Source organism: Mesocricetus auratus, unplaced genomic scaffold (genome assembly GCF_017639785.1).
Source record: "Mesocricetus auratus isolate SY011 unplaced genomic scaffold, BCM_Maur_2.0 Super-Scaffold_100013, whole genome shotgun sequence".
Lineage (NCBI taxonomy): Eukaryota > Metazoa > Chordata > Mammalia > Rodentia > Cricetidae > Mesocricetus > Mesocricetus auratus.
This window is the reverse complement of record NW_024429196.1, coordinates 559,701-575,645: the sequence shown is the minus strand read 5'-3', so window position 1 is coordinate 575,645 and position 15,945 is coordinate 559,701. Positions and strand designations below refer to the sequence as shown.

At 43.3% G+C, this 15,945-nt stretch overlaps 2 long non-coding RNA genes across 2 annotated transcripts in view; both read right to left on the bottom strand.

Moving 5' to 3' along the window:
- Positions 1–3,351: 3,351 nt before the first annotated feature.
- Positions 3,352–7,620, bottom strand: LOC121143738. The gene is made up of 2 exons (XR_005881056.1): positions 7,354–7,620; positions 3,352–4,051 (listed from the first exon to the last, which is right to left on the bottom strand). It is a non-coding gene; the product is annotated as an uncharacterized LOC121143738 (long non-coding RNA).
- A 5,492-nt stretch (positions 7,621–13,112) lies between these two features.
- LOC121143459 overlaps positions 13,113–15,945 on the bottom strand; it is a 31,897-nt gene continuing 29,064 nt past the window's right edge. Inside the window, exon 3 of the long non-coding RNA XR_005880640.1 lies at positions 13,113–13,593. This is a non-coding gene — a long non-coding RNA (uncharacterized LOC121143459). The remainder of the gene's footprint in view (positions 13,594–15,945) is intronic.

Below are 15,945 nucleotides of genomic sequence, written 5' to 3'. Positions count from 1 at the left end.
GTGGCATGCTGTGCTTTGGAAATCTGTCAGTTTCAGATTCCCAGTCTGCCCTTTCAGCAAAACTGTGGTTCTTTCTGGACGCTGAGGTTAGCACCTGCTTGGTTTCCTGCAGCATGAACTGTCTTTTTGAGTTCTTGCTGCACCAGATGTTCAGAATCCATGAAGGCAGGATCCAGCTTACCCCATGCTGCTTGATTTCACTGTCTTATTTCTGCTTTTGGTAGTTGTTCTGATTAGCCTTAATTGTCAGGCTAACACAAACTAGAATTATCTAAAAGGAGAAACTCCAACAGCAGAATTTCCCAGATCAGATTGGCCTGTGCCTGTGTCTGTCATATTTGTTGTTGAGTGATATGGGAAGGCTTATCCACTGGGGGCAGCAGCATCTTGATCTACACGAGAAATCTAATTGAGAGCAAGCCAGAGAGGATGCCAACAAGCAGCTTTACCCCATGGGTTTTTCTCTGCTTCCTTGGTTATGAATAAGTCCCTTCAATGTGGATTATTACCTGGGAAGTATAAGCTAAGTAAACCTTTTCCTCCTTCAAGTTGCTTTTGGTCATGACACTTGCTATACAAACTGGCAAACTGCCACAATCTTAGAGAGTCCAGATGGACCTGTTCACTAAAGGTCATCGCAGCTGGGCTTGTTGACTGTTTACCTCCCTTCTGGAAGAAACAAAGGCAGGAAAGGAGGGAGGGAGGAAGGGAGCGAGGGAGAACCATAGGGCCCTCATCTGGGCATCCAGTCACCCCTCCTAATCAGGTCTATGTGATTGTGCCTTAACTGTATATGGCCTCTGGGTCTCTGAGAGCTACAGTATGTATAGGTGGGGGAGGATGAGCAAGGGGATCCAATTATAAAGCCTGGAGGAAGCCATCATTACCTTTGGATGCAGACCCTTCAGTGTGTCAGCTTTAAGGTCACCCATGCTCTTGCTCTCCCCACACACCCCACTTCTCTGTAAGTTGAAAACTCATTGGTTCCCTTGGGGAGCTTTGGTGGAATGTTATCTCTGTTTGTCCTGGGGATCTTAGAAGAGGGTAGACTTGTCAAGGGAAGGAATTTTAGCAGTAGAAAAGTAACTAATACTGTGAGTCTCTCACATTTTTCTGTTGGCAGCTTTTTATCTTGACTTTATTCCTCCTAATCTTCTGGTCTCACAGATGTTGCTTCTGATCCATCTTGACATTGGTATCCTCGATTTGTTTCTTTGTTTGTTTAAGAAAGCATATTTAAGTTCTCTTTTCTTTTTTCAGACTTACCATTTTTTAAGTTTAGATTAGAAACAAGCTTGTTTTACATGTCAATCCCAGTTCCCTTTCCCTCCCATCCTCCCATGGCCCCCACTGGCCCCCATCCCACCCCCTTTCTGCTCCCCAGGAAAGGTTGAGGCCTTCCATGTGGGATCATCAAATTCTCTCATATCATTTGGGGCAGAGCCTAGGCCCTCCCCATGCGTCTAGGCTGAGAGAGAATCTCTCTATGGGATCCCACTAGGTATAAATACTGATCTACTACCAGAGGCTCCATAGACTGTTCAAGCCTCCTAACTGACACCCATGTTCAGGGGGTCTGGATCAGTCCTATGCTGGTTTCCTGGCTATCAGTCTGAGGTCCATGAGCTCCCCATTGCTCAGGTCAGCTGTTAATGTGTGTTTCTCCAGCCTGGTCTTGATCCCTTTGCTCATCACTCCTCCCTCTCTGCAACTGGATTCCGGGAATTCAGCTCAGTGTTTAGCTGTGGGTGTATGCTTCTGTTTCCATCACCTACTAGATGAAGGTACTAGGATGGCATGTAAGGTAGTCATCAATCTCATTATTGGGGAAGGGCATTTAAGGTAGCCTCTCCACTATTGCTTAGATTGTTAGTTGGTGTCATCCTTGTAGATCTCTGGACATTTCCCTAGTGCCAGATTTCTCTTTAAACGTATAATGGCTCCATCTGTTAAGGTATCTCTTTTCTTGCTCTCCTCTATTCTTCCTCAGACTCAATCTTCCTGCTCCCTCATGTCCTCCTACCCCCTCCTCATCTTCCCTTCTCTTTCTTTAACTCCCTCTCCCCACCCACTCACTGAACTCCCAATTGCTCAGGAGATCTTGTCCCTTTCCCCTTCTCCTGAGAACCATGTATTTCTCTCTTAGGGCCCTCCTTGTTTCCTAGCTTCTCTGGCAGTGTGGATTGTAGGTTGGTTATGTATAAAATCCATATGAGTGAATATATACCATGTTTGTCTTTTTGTGACTGGGTTACCTCACTCAGGATGGTTTCTTCTAGTTCCATCCATTTGCCTGTGAATTTCTTTTCTGCTGAGTAGTACTCCATTGTGTAACTGTACCACATTTTCTCTATTCACTCTTCAGTTGAGGGGCATCTAGGTTGCTTCCAGATTCTGGCTATTACAAATAATGCTGCTATGAACATGGCTGAACAGATGTCCTTGTTGTATGAATGTGCATCTTTTGGGTATATGCCTAAGAGTGGAATAGATGGATCTTGTGGCAGACTGATTCCCATTTTCCTGAGGAATTTTCATACTGATTTCCAAAGTGACTGTACGAATTTGCCCTCCCACCAGCAATGGAGGAGTGTTCCCCTTTCTCCACATCCTCTCCAGCATAAACTGTCATTGGTATTTTTGTGTTTAGCCATTCTGATAGGAGCAAGATGGTATCTCAGAGTTGGTTTGATTTGCATTTCTGATGGCTAAGGATGTTGAGCACTTTCTTATGTGTCTTTCAGCCATTTTAGATTACTCTATTGAGAATCTTTATTTAGTTCTGTACCCCACTTTTTAATTGGATTGTTTGGTGTTTTGGTGACTAGCTTCTTGAATTCTTAGTATATTTTAGATTTAGTGAATATCTTTTCCCATTCTGTGGCTGCCATTTTGTCTTGTTTACTGTGTCCTTTGCCTTACAGAAGCTTCTCAGTTTCAGGAGGTCCCATGTATTAATTGTTGACCTCAGTGTGTTTGCTAGTGGTGTTATGTTCAGGAAGTGGTTTCCTGTAACAATTTGTTCAATGGTACCTCCTGCTTTCTCTTCTAAGAGGTTCAGTGTGGCTGCATTTATGTTAAGAGAAATTTCTTGCTAAATTTTTCTAAAGAATTCATAAAAATAAGCTAACCATGAGAACAAAAAGCCTTGAAACCTGAAACTAAACACAGCAAAGCTGTTTCCTCCTGCAGGTTGCCCACTAAAAGGGCTGTGTCCCTAGTAAGCCAGGCTTTCCCCATAAAGTGACCTTACTTCCTGTCTGCTGATCAACATTTCTGTTCAGCCTCACAGCTAGTCTCAGAGCCAAGCATTATCAAAAAAATACAAAAAAAAAACAAACAAACAAAAAACAAAACCAAGACCTTTTCCTTTGTTCAAATTTGACCTCATCACCCTTCACCTTAGGAGATGTGCCTTCCCTCTGGGTGTGTACCGCTGAGCCTGGATAACCAGGAAGGCTCTGGGGACTCCAGTCCTCAGCATCATTGACAGTTCTATACAGGACAGACTCATTGTTGCCCATATTTCTTTCTTTTTTTCAGAATTGTAATATGAATTCCTAAATTATTATTAAATCTGTACTCAGAAAAGCTTCACTGTGTAACAGACAGCAGGTAATGCAGTCTTGTAACTTGTCAGAGTGTTGAGAATAAGTGACTGGGTATGCTCAGCCCTCACTGTGACATCTGTGCCAGCATGCTCCCCACGTTCGGAGGGCACAATGAAAGCAGCGAGGAAAACAAATGTGAGAGCAGGAGATGGAAAGGGGCATGATGAGATGGTGCCTTCAGACATGGTGTGGCTGTTGCGTCCCCGAGCTCACAACCGCGGTGATTGTTCATGTACAACCGACAGAGGATCAAGCCAGTCAAGAACTCCAGTGTGGATGGATGAGGGACTCACAGGACCTCACCCCTATCCTAGGATCTGCTGGCAGTTGACAATAGCTGGGAAGGATGGTCATTTTTCTCTGAGTGTGGCCACTGGTAGATTGCCATGTTGCATTGCATGAGCCCATACCTATGTGTCTAGAGCACGACCAATTGGATGCTGTGGGACAGAAAAGAAGATATGAAGCTAGGATACATGTTGGGAGGGTCAGGGGAAGAAGAAAGGAGGATATCAGTGGATATGAAATATATATATATATATATATACATATACATATATATCAAAGAAAACACTTTTTAAAGGGAAACTTTGCATGTGAGAACTGAGCATTCAGATAAAAATAAAAGTGAGACCCAATGGAAACATTAAATATGTAATGCGCCATAGCAGAGCACCATGTTCTCAGGAGAAATTGCCACAGCAGAGTGCTACATCTCAGTAGCCCTTCTGATTAGAGGAGAGATTGCACCTGGAAGTGTCTGAACAGCAGTTCCTAACAGAACCAGGAACATAAGATTTGCCATAAATGTTCAGATGCTAACTCAGCCAACCTCAACTTTTGTGGCTTTAAATAATGCCAGTCACTAAAATGTAATTATAGGATAATTTTCTGCTACTAGCAAACTTTCCCCTCTTATGGGCCCCTGTCTATCTTCCTGGCATCTGCCCTCTTCCTCATCGATGGTATGTCTTAGAGGAAGCTAGGGGCTAAGCATTTCCTATGACAGGGAATATTCAGTGTTTCTCTCCCCAAATCTGGACTCCCTCACTTAATATTTTCTAGTGCCATACATGTGTTTCCTTCAAATTCCATAATTCCATTTTCTTTATGGAAAAATAAAATTACACTGTGTAGATTTACCACATTTTCATTATCAATTCATTACTGGTAGACGTCTGGGCTACCAGTAGTTATGATGAATAGAGAGAGCAACAATGAACATAGATGAACAAGTGTTTCGGTAATAGGATATACTCCTTAAGACAATCGTTGTTAATAATGAGTTCCAGAACAGCCAGAACTATAGAAGAAGACCTTGTCTCAACAAAACAACAATAACAACAGAGAGGAAGACAGAAAGGAAGAGAAAGGAAGGAAGAAGGAAGGAAGGAAGGAAAGAGAAAAAAAGAAGGAAGAAAAACTATGTTAAAAAACTTCCCAGGGTAGAATACCTGCCTGGGATGTGGTGTGACTATGGGCTTTATTCTCAGCACTGAAAATTAAACCAAAACCAAAAACCTTTCTTCTACCTGGGACTTAAATCACTCTCTCTGTTCAGAATTCTCAAATTCCTCACTGATGTCTGCCATGCTGGCCTTATTATTCTACACAATTTCTCCAAATTGCTATGCTTTCCAGACCAAAGCCCTTCAAAGACTTCTTAAAATCAACCAAATAAAACCCCAGTGGTTCAGGTGATACTTGCGCCTCTTTGCAGCCTGATCCCTCTGTCTCAGTAAGGAACAAAGGGAATGGTATTCTGGGAGTTTAAGAAGACAAGGACCTCTCCTAAAGCATCCGTTGAGGTGGAAAACCTGCCAACACCTTGGTCTGAGTCCTTAGCATTCAGCGACAGACTCTGAGCTTCAGAAGTGTGGGTTTGAAAATGTATTGCTGTATCTGACAAAGTTTGTGTTATTACAGGAAATAGGAAATTAATAAATCTGCCTCTAGATATCTCAGTGCATGCCCCAACCTGGGCTGCATGCCACTCCTCTGCCAAACCCTGACCATCTACCTCATATTAGAGCCACAGTGTGCTGACTGCACATTTTTTATTTTCCTATTAAGTTGAATGTTCCTGGGCACCTTGCAAAAAAAGTACCTAGAGATGATGGGGAAGTGGAAGTGCCCCACGGAGTAAAAGGTTGGGCAAGTCCCAGGGTGAGAGAACTACTCTCAGTTCAGTACACCTCTCTCCCTAGGATTGCATCTCCAGTGCTCTAGGTAGGGCTGGACACAACAAAACAGAGTGTGTTGTACAGAAACTAGACCCTCAGGCTATAACCAGTCAGTGGGACAAATAACCAAGAGGAAAAAATCTGTACAATGGAAAGAAAAACTACCCCATGTAAGGTGGTTATTGAATTACATTTGGGTAGAGCATTTTTTAGCCCTCAGATTCCTAGGCTGTCACTGGAATAGAGTGTGAACATCTGTCCACTCCTGTTTTTGAGAAATGGACAGACACAGGCTGTAGCTTTTGTGCAAGTAGAAGGGACTATGATATGAGGCTGCAATACACAGTAACAGTTACTTCTAAGTATCAGCATGATTAGATTAATAAACAATAAACACCGAGGGCACTGGTGAGCCATACCTTTGGGTGTGACTGTTGAGGACATTTTCAGAGATGATTAGCTAAAGGATAAAGTACTGCCCTGGAAGTGAGCGGCACTGTCCCATGGGCTGGGCTCCCACATTGGACATAGCACCAGCCCTCCCATCTCTCTGGCTTCTCATCTGCCCATCTGGCCACTGTCACAGCTGTGAACTTCCTGGGCCACCACAGTGGACTGTGTTCTCAAGTCAGGAACCATAGCAAGTTCTTCCTCCCTCAAGTGGCTTTGTGTCACGTATTTGGTCACGGCCATGAGGAAAGTCAGCTAGCAAACACCCTTACACAGATTCACCGGGGTCTGAGCAGACAGGCGTCAGTGACATGAGTAGGAAACTTACTTAGGTTCAAAGGAAGAGCTGCCTGGCCACATTTTCCAAATGTCCTTTCGTTGTTCTTTGGCAATTCCATACATGTGCATAATCTATAATCTACCTTGATCCTGTCCACCCCAACTCCCTGCTCTCCCTTGCTCAGCATCTCTGAAGGGTTCCCAGCAGCGTCCTCCTGAGGCCTCATTGCTCCATGTGTGTAGATACACTAACCCCTACTTGTTTCCTGTATTGTAAAAAGTCTATGAATTGTCATTACACGAAGCACTGTAGTGGTCACTTATGATCAGCCCATCGTTTGCTGCCTTTATAAGTTCCAGATTAATAAGATTTTCTTTTAAAAATGTCTGTCTTAGATGCAGCTTGACTACCTTGTGCCATAGGAACATGATATTTGCACTGATTATAACCAAGTCAGTAATGCTGGTAATGCTCATCTCTATCTGGGTGGGCCACGAATCACCAGAGCAGATTTCGGGAGAGTTCGCTGGTTCTCATGGCCACTGTGACCCTCATTAGTATCCACCCCATTAAAAACACAAACAAGAAAATTCTGATTCTCATACAGTTGCCAGAACAACAGAAGAAACTTTAGTCTGCCCTGACCACACTGCTGCAGCTTGCAGCTGGGAATGTAATCGCTCAGTCTCCTGCCGCCATGCTTGCGGATCACTGCCATGCCTTCCACCACGATGTACTTTTAGCCCTTGGGGATTGTAAAGCAAAATAAATTCTTTCTAGCTTAAGTTGCCTTTGGTCATGTTGTTTAACCCAGTGACAGAATACTTACTACAGATGTGTGCCTTGTCTTTATAACAACAAAATATGGATGGGGGAATCAGCAGACCACAGTGATAACTTCATCGTTGTTCCCAAGAAAGGGTCCATTTTCCACTTCATACTGAGGAAGGAGCCTGTGCATATAATTTGCAGACTGTTCAGTTGCTATGCTTATCCATGTAGGGCCTTCTATTTATTTAGTGAAATCTGGAGATGGCAAAGGAGTGGTTCAATATACTGCAGCTTCTGCAGAGACAGTGAAGGCATGGGATATGAATGGGATTCTAGCCAATGAATCTGAATCACAATGGTGTATTGATCTACTAGAACCATTAAGTGTTCTATGTTCCACAATACTTCCCATTCTGCAAGAACACCATGGATTTTTAAAATTGAGAATAATAATGAAGACACACTTTCTTGAGATTTAGTTATATAAGAGACACATATATGTATATACACATACATATATACATATATATATATTTGCATTGGTGTGAGGAAGAGAAATTGACAGCAAAAGTAATTAAATTGGTATGCGAGAGAATGTGTGCTAAAGTTTGCTCGCACTAATTGGGATAGAGGTCAGCAAAGCAGTCACAGAAAGAGGATTGACAATAGTGTCCATTACTGCACAGGTTTAACACAAACAGATGTGGGAAACCAGGAAAATAATCGTGCTAATTATTTCATTAAGAGTTCATGTTCCAAAGGAGAAGCCCTTACTTCAGACTTGGGGTGCTCTATCAGGTGCCTAATATGCTTAGACACTCAACAAAACTAAGTTAACATTTTAAGGCATTGAGGAGGAAATGCATTATTCAACATTAGAAGACACATCTGTGTTTGGAGTCTGATGACTGTCTTGAATTATTTTGAAAGTGTTTTGTTTTGGTAACATATCTGAAGCATCCTCTCCCGTTCACTTTCATACCCATGTGTATTTAAGGGAGAATTTAATCTGTATGTCCCTTATTCAATTATACTTGACTCATCCCAGCATTGCTTTGTGAAAGCAATTTGAATGCCAAGAATTTTGTGTGTTTCCTAACAAACTCTGAAAGGTTTTATCCCCTGAGGAACTAAGAAAATTACTGCTTTTTTTCCACCCAAAATTCTGAGAAATTTTAAAAGAAATATGTTTATGGTTCTGTTAGTATTTAGTTGCAACTTGGGATGATAAGTGTCCAAAATGATGAGATAAATGAAATAGCACTAAATTTTGGTGTTTTCCTATCGCATAACTGTCCCCAAAGATACTGACCTTGAAATGATGTCATCGCAAGAATTTAACTTTTGATTGGCTCCCACCAATTAAACATGTGGCTTCTGCTTGCAGGGCAGACAAGTTCTGGGACACTTACTCCATTCACAATTTAACTGCCTCCCAAACCCTCCTTCCTCCTTACCATTCACCAGGGTGGCTTCTGCCCACCGTGTTGATTATTGAGCTGGGTGGGCAGTTAACTGGAATGGTGTCCTTCAAAGTCTCTTGACAGTTTGACATGGGAAATAGGGGATAAAAAGAGAGAAGAAGCAAGAGGGAGACAAAGAAGGAGAGAGGGGAGGAAGGATAAAAAGAAGGGTTTGTTTCATCTGTTTATGTGATTACTGTCTGTACTATGTAAATACAAGAACCAAAAGTAGGCATTGATACCATGGTGTGCATGGCACAGAGAAGTCAATACACCAAAACCTAGCATAGAATGAATTAAAAAATGGATGTTATGAATGTTTCTGCCCCCTGATACAGTCAGTTCATTACTAAAGCTGAGAAATTCAGTGTGCAGTATTACATTTGGATGAATAACAAAGGATGTTATTTTCCCTTCAGGAAATGGGAACTAATGTAGTAGTACTTTCTTGTTGGGACCACCAGCCTGAAAATGACATGGAGATGTATTATCAATTATGAAAGTTTGGCCTTTAGCTTAGGCTTGTCCCCAACTAGCTCTTATAACTCAAATTAACCTGCTTCTATTAATCTACTTTCTGCCATGTGGCTTTTGCCTTTCCTCAGTATTGCATATTCGACTTACTCTGAGTCTACTGGTGAAATTGCCTTTCCTCTTCCCAGAGTCCTCTCTCTTTCCTAGGCAGACCCGCCTATTCTTTCCTGCCTAGCTGTTGGCCACTTAACTCTTTATTAAACTAGTCAGAAGGCATCTTACGCAGAGACATGTCTTTATAGGATAAACAAATACTTCACAACAGACTAAGGGTTTTAGATGTATAGAATATAATTTGTTTTTTCATGTATAAAATATAATTTGTTATAAAAACATTGAGATACATTAGGCTAGATAAATTCAATGAAAGTAGTAAGATATGCATAGTATTATGAAAATATCAACCTACACAGTTGAAGGAATGATGTTCATTGGCAAAAGCTAAAATTAGCAAAACATCACAGACAGCTCCATTGAACACAGGCTGAGCCACACCCACTATTGTGCCTTCTACACCATGACAGACAAATCTCTCTGACATCATGACCCCTAAAAAACCTTCCACTCTTTAAAAAATAAATTCTATCGCTAGAAATTCCTCATGGTGTAAATGGATTGGAATTCCTGGAAAAAGAAACACAGCAAGATAAGCTGGCATAACATAATACGTCCCACTAAACCATCAACTTGCCAGGATTCTGATGATCATATGGTATGTGTTGTCTCATCTTTCAGCAAGTCACTGTGGAACCTTAGCACTGGAATAGGCTAATAGAATGGCATAAAATGTTGTTTTCACGTCCAAATATAAAGATGGCTAAGACAGACATGAATGGAGTAAGTACTGAACATTTTCTCCCGTGACTTTTTCCAGGAGAATGAAGGGGGAGTCACTACTGTGACCAGAAGCTCCAAGCAGACTGAGGTGTAAGTCAGAGAACCGTACTTGAAGGACATTCTAATAATTGATCATTGATTAATGGTACCTGAGACCTGATGGAGTAATGTGCTAAGTAAGCCAGGAGTGTGGTGGTGAAGGAAGTAAGTCAGGTATGGTGGTGCACACCTACAATAGCAGCTCCTAGGAGGCTGAGGCAGGAACAGCGTGAGTTCCAAACCACCCCAAACATGGGCCATGCCTTCTGCTGGCAGCCTATATAAGCATGGAAGAAGGAAGCCCTCACTCTTGGCTTGTTCGCCCTCACTCTCACTGGCAGGTTCACTCCTTCACCGGCATCAGAGCCTACTTCTTCAGGATTCTGACACACATTGAAGACCAGTGAGACATCAGCCTCATAGGCCAAGCAACTGTTGGAGTCTTAGGTTTTCCACTGGGAGACAACCAGTATTAGACTAGCCAGACTACAGCCTGCAAACCACTCTAATTACACACACACAAACACACAGACACACACACACAGACACACACACACAGACACACAGACACACACACACACACACACACACACACCAGTCCTAGTTCTAGAGAACCCTGACTAATACATATATACATTGTCTTTAAGCATGTGTTTCCATTGTGGAAAATTCATTAATTTGAAAGTGTAGAAGAACATTTTAGGATGTCCCCAGAATTTATTAACTCTTGAAGTCTGGATTATCAGCTATGTTGGTTTTCTTATTTATTTAGATATTTTTTTTCTGTACCTGAATTTTTGTTCTGTTTTGTCTGGTTTTAGACAGAGTCTCCCTATGTGTCCCAGGCTGGACTGGAACTCAATATCCTCTGCTTCCGTCACAGAGCAATGGTTAGGCTGCTGCCCTTAACGCAAACAAAGGTCACTATGAGTCTCATAAAGAAGAGTTAAATACACTTTATGTTCTTTCAGAAAAAGTTTCTCAAACTGTGACCTTTAGCCCCTTCCAACTGCAAATATTCTATACTTTCAAAGTATAAAAATTTATTGATCTGATATGCCTTATTTATTTACTTTTTTTACATTCCAATCCCTGTTCCTCCTCATTCCTCTCCTCCTGCTCCCTGCACCCTCCCCCACAACCTCCCATCCACTCCTGGAGAAGGTAAGGCCTCCCCTGTAAGTCTGCGAAGTCTGTCCCATCATCTCGTTGACGCAGGACCAAGGCACCTCTCCACCCCCCTCACCCCTATGTCTATGCTGGGCAAGGTATCTCTCTGTATAGAATGGGCTCCACTAAGTCAGTTTGTACATTAGTGTTCTGATATGACTTTTACAATTGTTCTAAATTCATTGGTTGAACCAGCTTCATGGGATATAATATGAACACATTTTCCCCTATGTTCCTGGCCTACACTTCTTGGCCATACTATTTTGTGGATTTACATGTAGGTCCTTGAAGACTCTCTGCCTCTGTACTAGTCAGTTCTCTAGAGTCACAGAACTTATAGAATGAATCTCTCTCTCTCTCTCTCTCTCTCTCTCTCTCTCTCTCTCTCTCTCTCTCTCTCTGTGTGTGTGTGTGTGTGTGTGTGTGTGTGTGAAATTATTCTAATGACTTACAGGCTGCGGTCCAACAATGGCTAGTTGTGAATGGAAATTCCAACAATCCAGTAATAGCTTGGTTCCACAAGGATGGCTGTCTCAGCTGCAATTCTGTATATGCTGAAATCCTTATGAAGTAGTCTCCAGTGCCAGTGATGTAAACAGATGTGCTGACAAGGCCAGGGCAAGCAGGAGAAGGACAAACACACCTCCTTCCTTCTTCCATTGTCCTTCCAGCAGAAGGTGTGGTCCAGATTAAAGGCGTGCCTTCCAGCCTTAAATTCTGCACTAAAGGCATGTGTCATCCAGCCTCAAGTTCCTATCGTCTTCATGCCTCAAGGATGGGATCACAAGTGTGCCCTCTACTTCCGGATTATAGTTCATTCCAGATAGAGCCAAGTTGACAACCAAGAACAGCCATCACAGTCCCTACCTGGATCTCTTCAGCTGTTTTCCCCTAATTCAGCAAGTGACCTCCAGTCCTCTGATCATTGAATGACTGCCCCAGGGTTTCTAGGCTGAGTCTCCAGTTTAACTACAGAGTCCCACAGTGGGAAGGGAAACATTCCCTCAGACTTACCACTAGAGGGAGCACGGGCTCTTCCCAAACAGCCTCTGTCGGCTTCTTTTTTAGATGGTTTCTTTCTGAAGCTCCTGTGGAATAGACACCATCTGCTTGGGGGCAGTCAGTCATTCAAGCCTCCCATTTGCCAGAGGGACAATCACAGCACACCAACTTAATATTATTTAATCTTCAGCTGCAAATATTTTATACTTTCAAGGTGGGAACTGGGTTAAAGACCAGTTTGTGAAAAGGAGCTCTACAAGCTCTGACCTGGTGGCCACGCCTTCACTTTGAGAATTGTCTGCGGTTTGCAGCTGGAGAAGAGGCACAGACATGGAATCATTTCAGTATTTTTCGTTACACTTCTGGAAAGAAGCGGAGGGATAGACCACAGAGGGGACTATTAGCAAGTGGTCCTCAGGCCCAGGGTGTGAGCATCCTTGCTTTAGAGAGACAGTGGATGTTGTATTTCCCCAGATACTTCCAGAGTTGGAGATAAGGAGAAGACTTTGCTACTACTCCACTTATTAGCTAAAGGATATGCAAGAGCTGCTGGGGACCAGGCCCTGGGAATCTGCGCATTTGAGGAGTCCTGAGCCTGTAGTTTACCAGGCAGCCACCTGACAGAAACTCCCAGACAAGAAGGAGCTTGCACAAACTTATACTTGTCAGAAATGATGGGCTCCTGGTTCCAGCTGGCCCTAAATCTGGCACTCTCACCCTCCAGACAATTCTTTCTGTACTGTTCTAGCTCTGCCTGGCAAACCATGGCTTAGTTTTGGTGAAAAGCAACAAAATTGGTCCAAAGTCTTATTCTGAAACATTTTTAAATGTGTTCTTCCTAAAGAGGAAAAGCATGGCAGATGAACATTGATCATGTCAGTCCTACCACCAGAGACAAGTGACCAGGCCATTCTACTGTCCTTTGAAACCAGCTGATGAGCAAAAATTTTCAACTTCTGAACTGGCCTCTTGGCTAGTTTCTTGTTGCTATTCCAGCAAACCCGCTGTGGCAGAGAGCCTTAAACTCATGATTGTGAATGCAACGGGTGTTGTCTTTGTTAACAGATGAGGATAGGACTCTGGTGGGATTTTAGTTTTACAGTGTTTGCCATGTATATGCAAGACCCTGGGTTCAGATCTCCTGCACCACAAAGCAAACACACACACACACACACACACACAGTCGAACAGTGCTTGCCTTAGAGGAATGAATGAAGTAGTCATAGAATGTGTGGCTCTGTACAGAGGACTCCCTGTTAAAAGAAGAAAGGCATGGGGTGAGACATTGCTCTCTTGAAGTTGAAGATCCGAATCATTATACTGTGTCCCTGGGAGAGCAAGACATACTCAAAGGATAGGTTGTGTCTGTCAGAGTCCTAGCCTAACTGGGGTAAATATAGGGTATCTAATGATGGACAAAAGTCCTCTAAATTGTAATGGTAGAGGTGCCGGTGTTGTCTTTTGTCTTGGAAGCTATATAGAAACAAACAGAACTGGCCATGCAGAGAGGGCTGATGAACTAATGGTGCCTCCTCCAGGAAACTCCATGGAGAAGTACAGGAAATGAAACCCCTGACTTTAGTCTCCTCCTAACCACAGCAGGAAACCAGAGGACATCTTAGCCTCCCTAGCCTCTGGATGGGAACAGAGAGTGGGGTAGGATTGCAAGGAGCAAATGGCCATCTCTAATAGGGTGAGAAAGGGTCTTTGTCTTACAGCAGGAGAAAAGGTGGCACAGGAGTGATCCAGGGTGAGGAGCGAGGGAAGCCAAGGCAACTGGGACATTAGGGCCCTGGACAGACCAGGTGGGCATAGTGCTTGAGAAACTGAGAGAATGAGCAACCAGTGAGGGTATTTTCCTGGGCTGGGCCTAAGAGAGGGGCCGTTCTTCTCTCCAAAGTGCTTAAGGGAGAGAAGCAAAGAGGTTGCTTCTTCCTCTGCCACTCCCAGGCCTGGCAGGGCATGTCTACTGGAGTACCCAGTCTCTTGTCATGGGGTTATATAGAAAGTATTTCATCACGGCTGTGCAAAGCCTTTTGTGGACAAGTTCGTAGTGCCAGAGGTCAAGAGACACCACACGCTGCAAAGAGAGCAGGCCAGAGTCGCCCTGCAGACGTGGGGGCTGTGAGGGGAACGCCTGACACGAAGGGTGTCACAGTCTGTCCACATGCCTGGAGGGCCTGAGGAAAGAATCCATCACAAGCAACTTCAAATGAGCAAGAAACAAGCCTGGCCAGACAGACATTTAAAAGGTTTAACTCAGGAAAGAACGGAGCATCCGGGATGTAATGGAAGCTCACAGTCATTAGTGGAAACTGAGGACAGCAATGTCCAGCGACAGGAGTACACACAATGTGAGAACACTTTGTATCTTGTATCATTCCTCTTTAATCAATATTCTACCCAGCAGTAAGTGTGAACTTTTAAAAATAAATTTTTAAATGACATACATCTGCTTAGCTGCTTTCCCCTAAGCTTTGCATAAAATGCAAATCCCCATCCCCATCTGTACTGCTGTTTCAATTTTTGAGACATGATGTCACTACATAGACCAGGTTGGTCTAGAACTGGCAGTAACTCTCTAGCTCATGGTCTAGAACTGGCGGTAACTCTCTATCTCATGCCTCCTAAAGGCTGGTCTTTACAGATGTGCGCCTCCAATCCCTGACTCATCACAGTCCTGATGAGCCCTGCATCCCTGTGCGCTTGCCGTCACAGCCCCTGCGTGTTTCCAGCCTCTCTTGCTGTGTTCCGTCAGTGTTCAACACTCCTCTCATAAAGTTGCCAGATCCTGACAGTGTCTAGAGCATCACACTTGTGCACCCTTCTGTCTGGGCTGCCGGACATTTCCTCCACCAGCAGACACAGAACCGAATCTTTCCCTGACTAGTCAGTTGCCCTAGCTCAGCAATCTAAAATATCAACATGTAGTTTTTGTTTAGTGGGTTATTTATTGCCTCCTGTACTAGAATATTAGTTCCATGAGTGGGACTGAGGGATAGTGCATAGGTAGATATGTGGATGGATGGATGGATGGATGGATGGATGGATGGATGGATGATGGATGGATTGATGGATGATGGTGGGTAGATAGGCGAGTGGATGGATGCTAAGTGAGTGGGTAGATACTAGGTGATAGATGGATATTCTGCTTCCTGCATAGGCAGATGGATGGATGGTGGGTAGATGGGGAGGTAGAGGTAGATGTATGTATATATGTACATATATATATATATATAGTGCATAAGTGCAGAGGTAGGGTGATGGGTGGTTGTGTCTGCCCCCAAATAGTGCTTGGTGTGTTTTTGCTGACACTAGAAAACTGCTGTTTGCATGTGATTTGTTTAGACTTTGGTCTGCTAGACATTGCTAAAAGTTTCTTGGCACTTCAAAACTCAAGAGAACCAAACAATTAGATGCAAAGCAGAAAGTGATTAGACACGGCGGGAAGGTCACATTTACCCATTCCTGAATAATTGTTCCAGAAGTAACAGCTGTTATGTTACTCATTTTAGAATTTAATGTTTGCCTCACAAAAACTTAAAGGGCAAAAGCCCATTTCCCATGAGACAGACTATAAATGACTTTCTGCATGCATGTGCTTG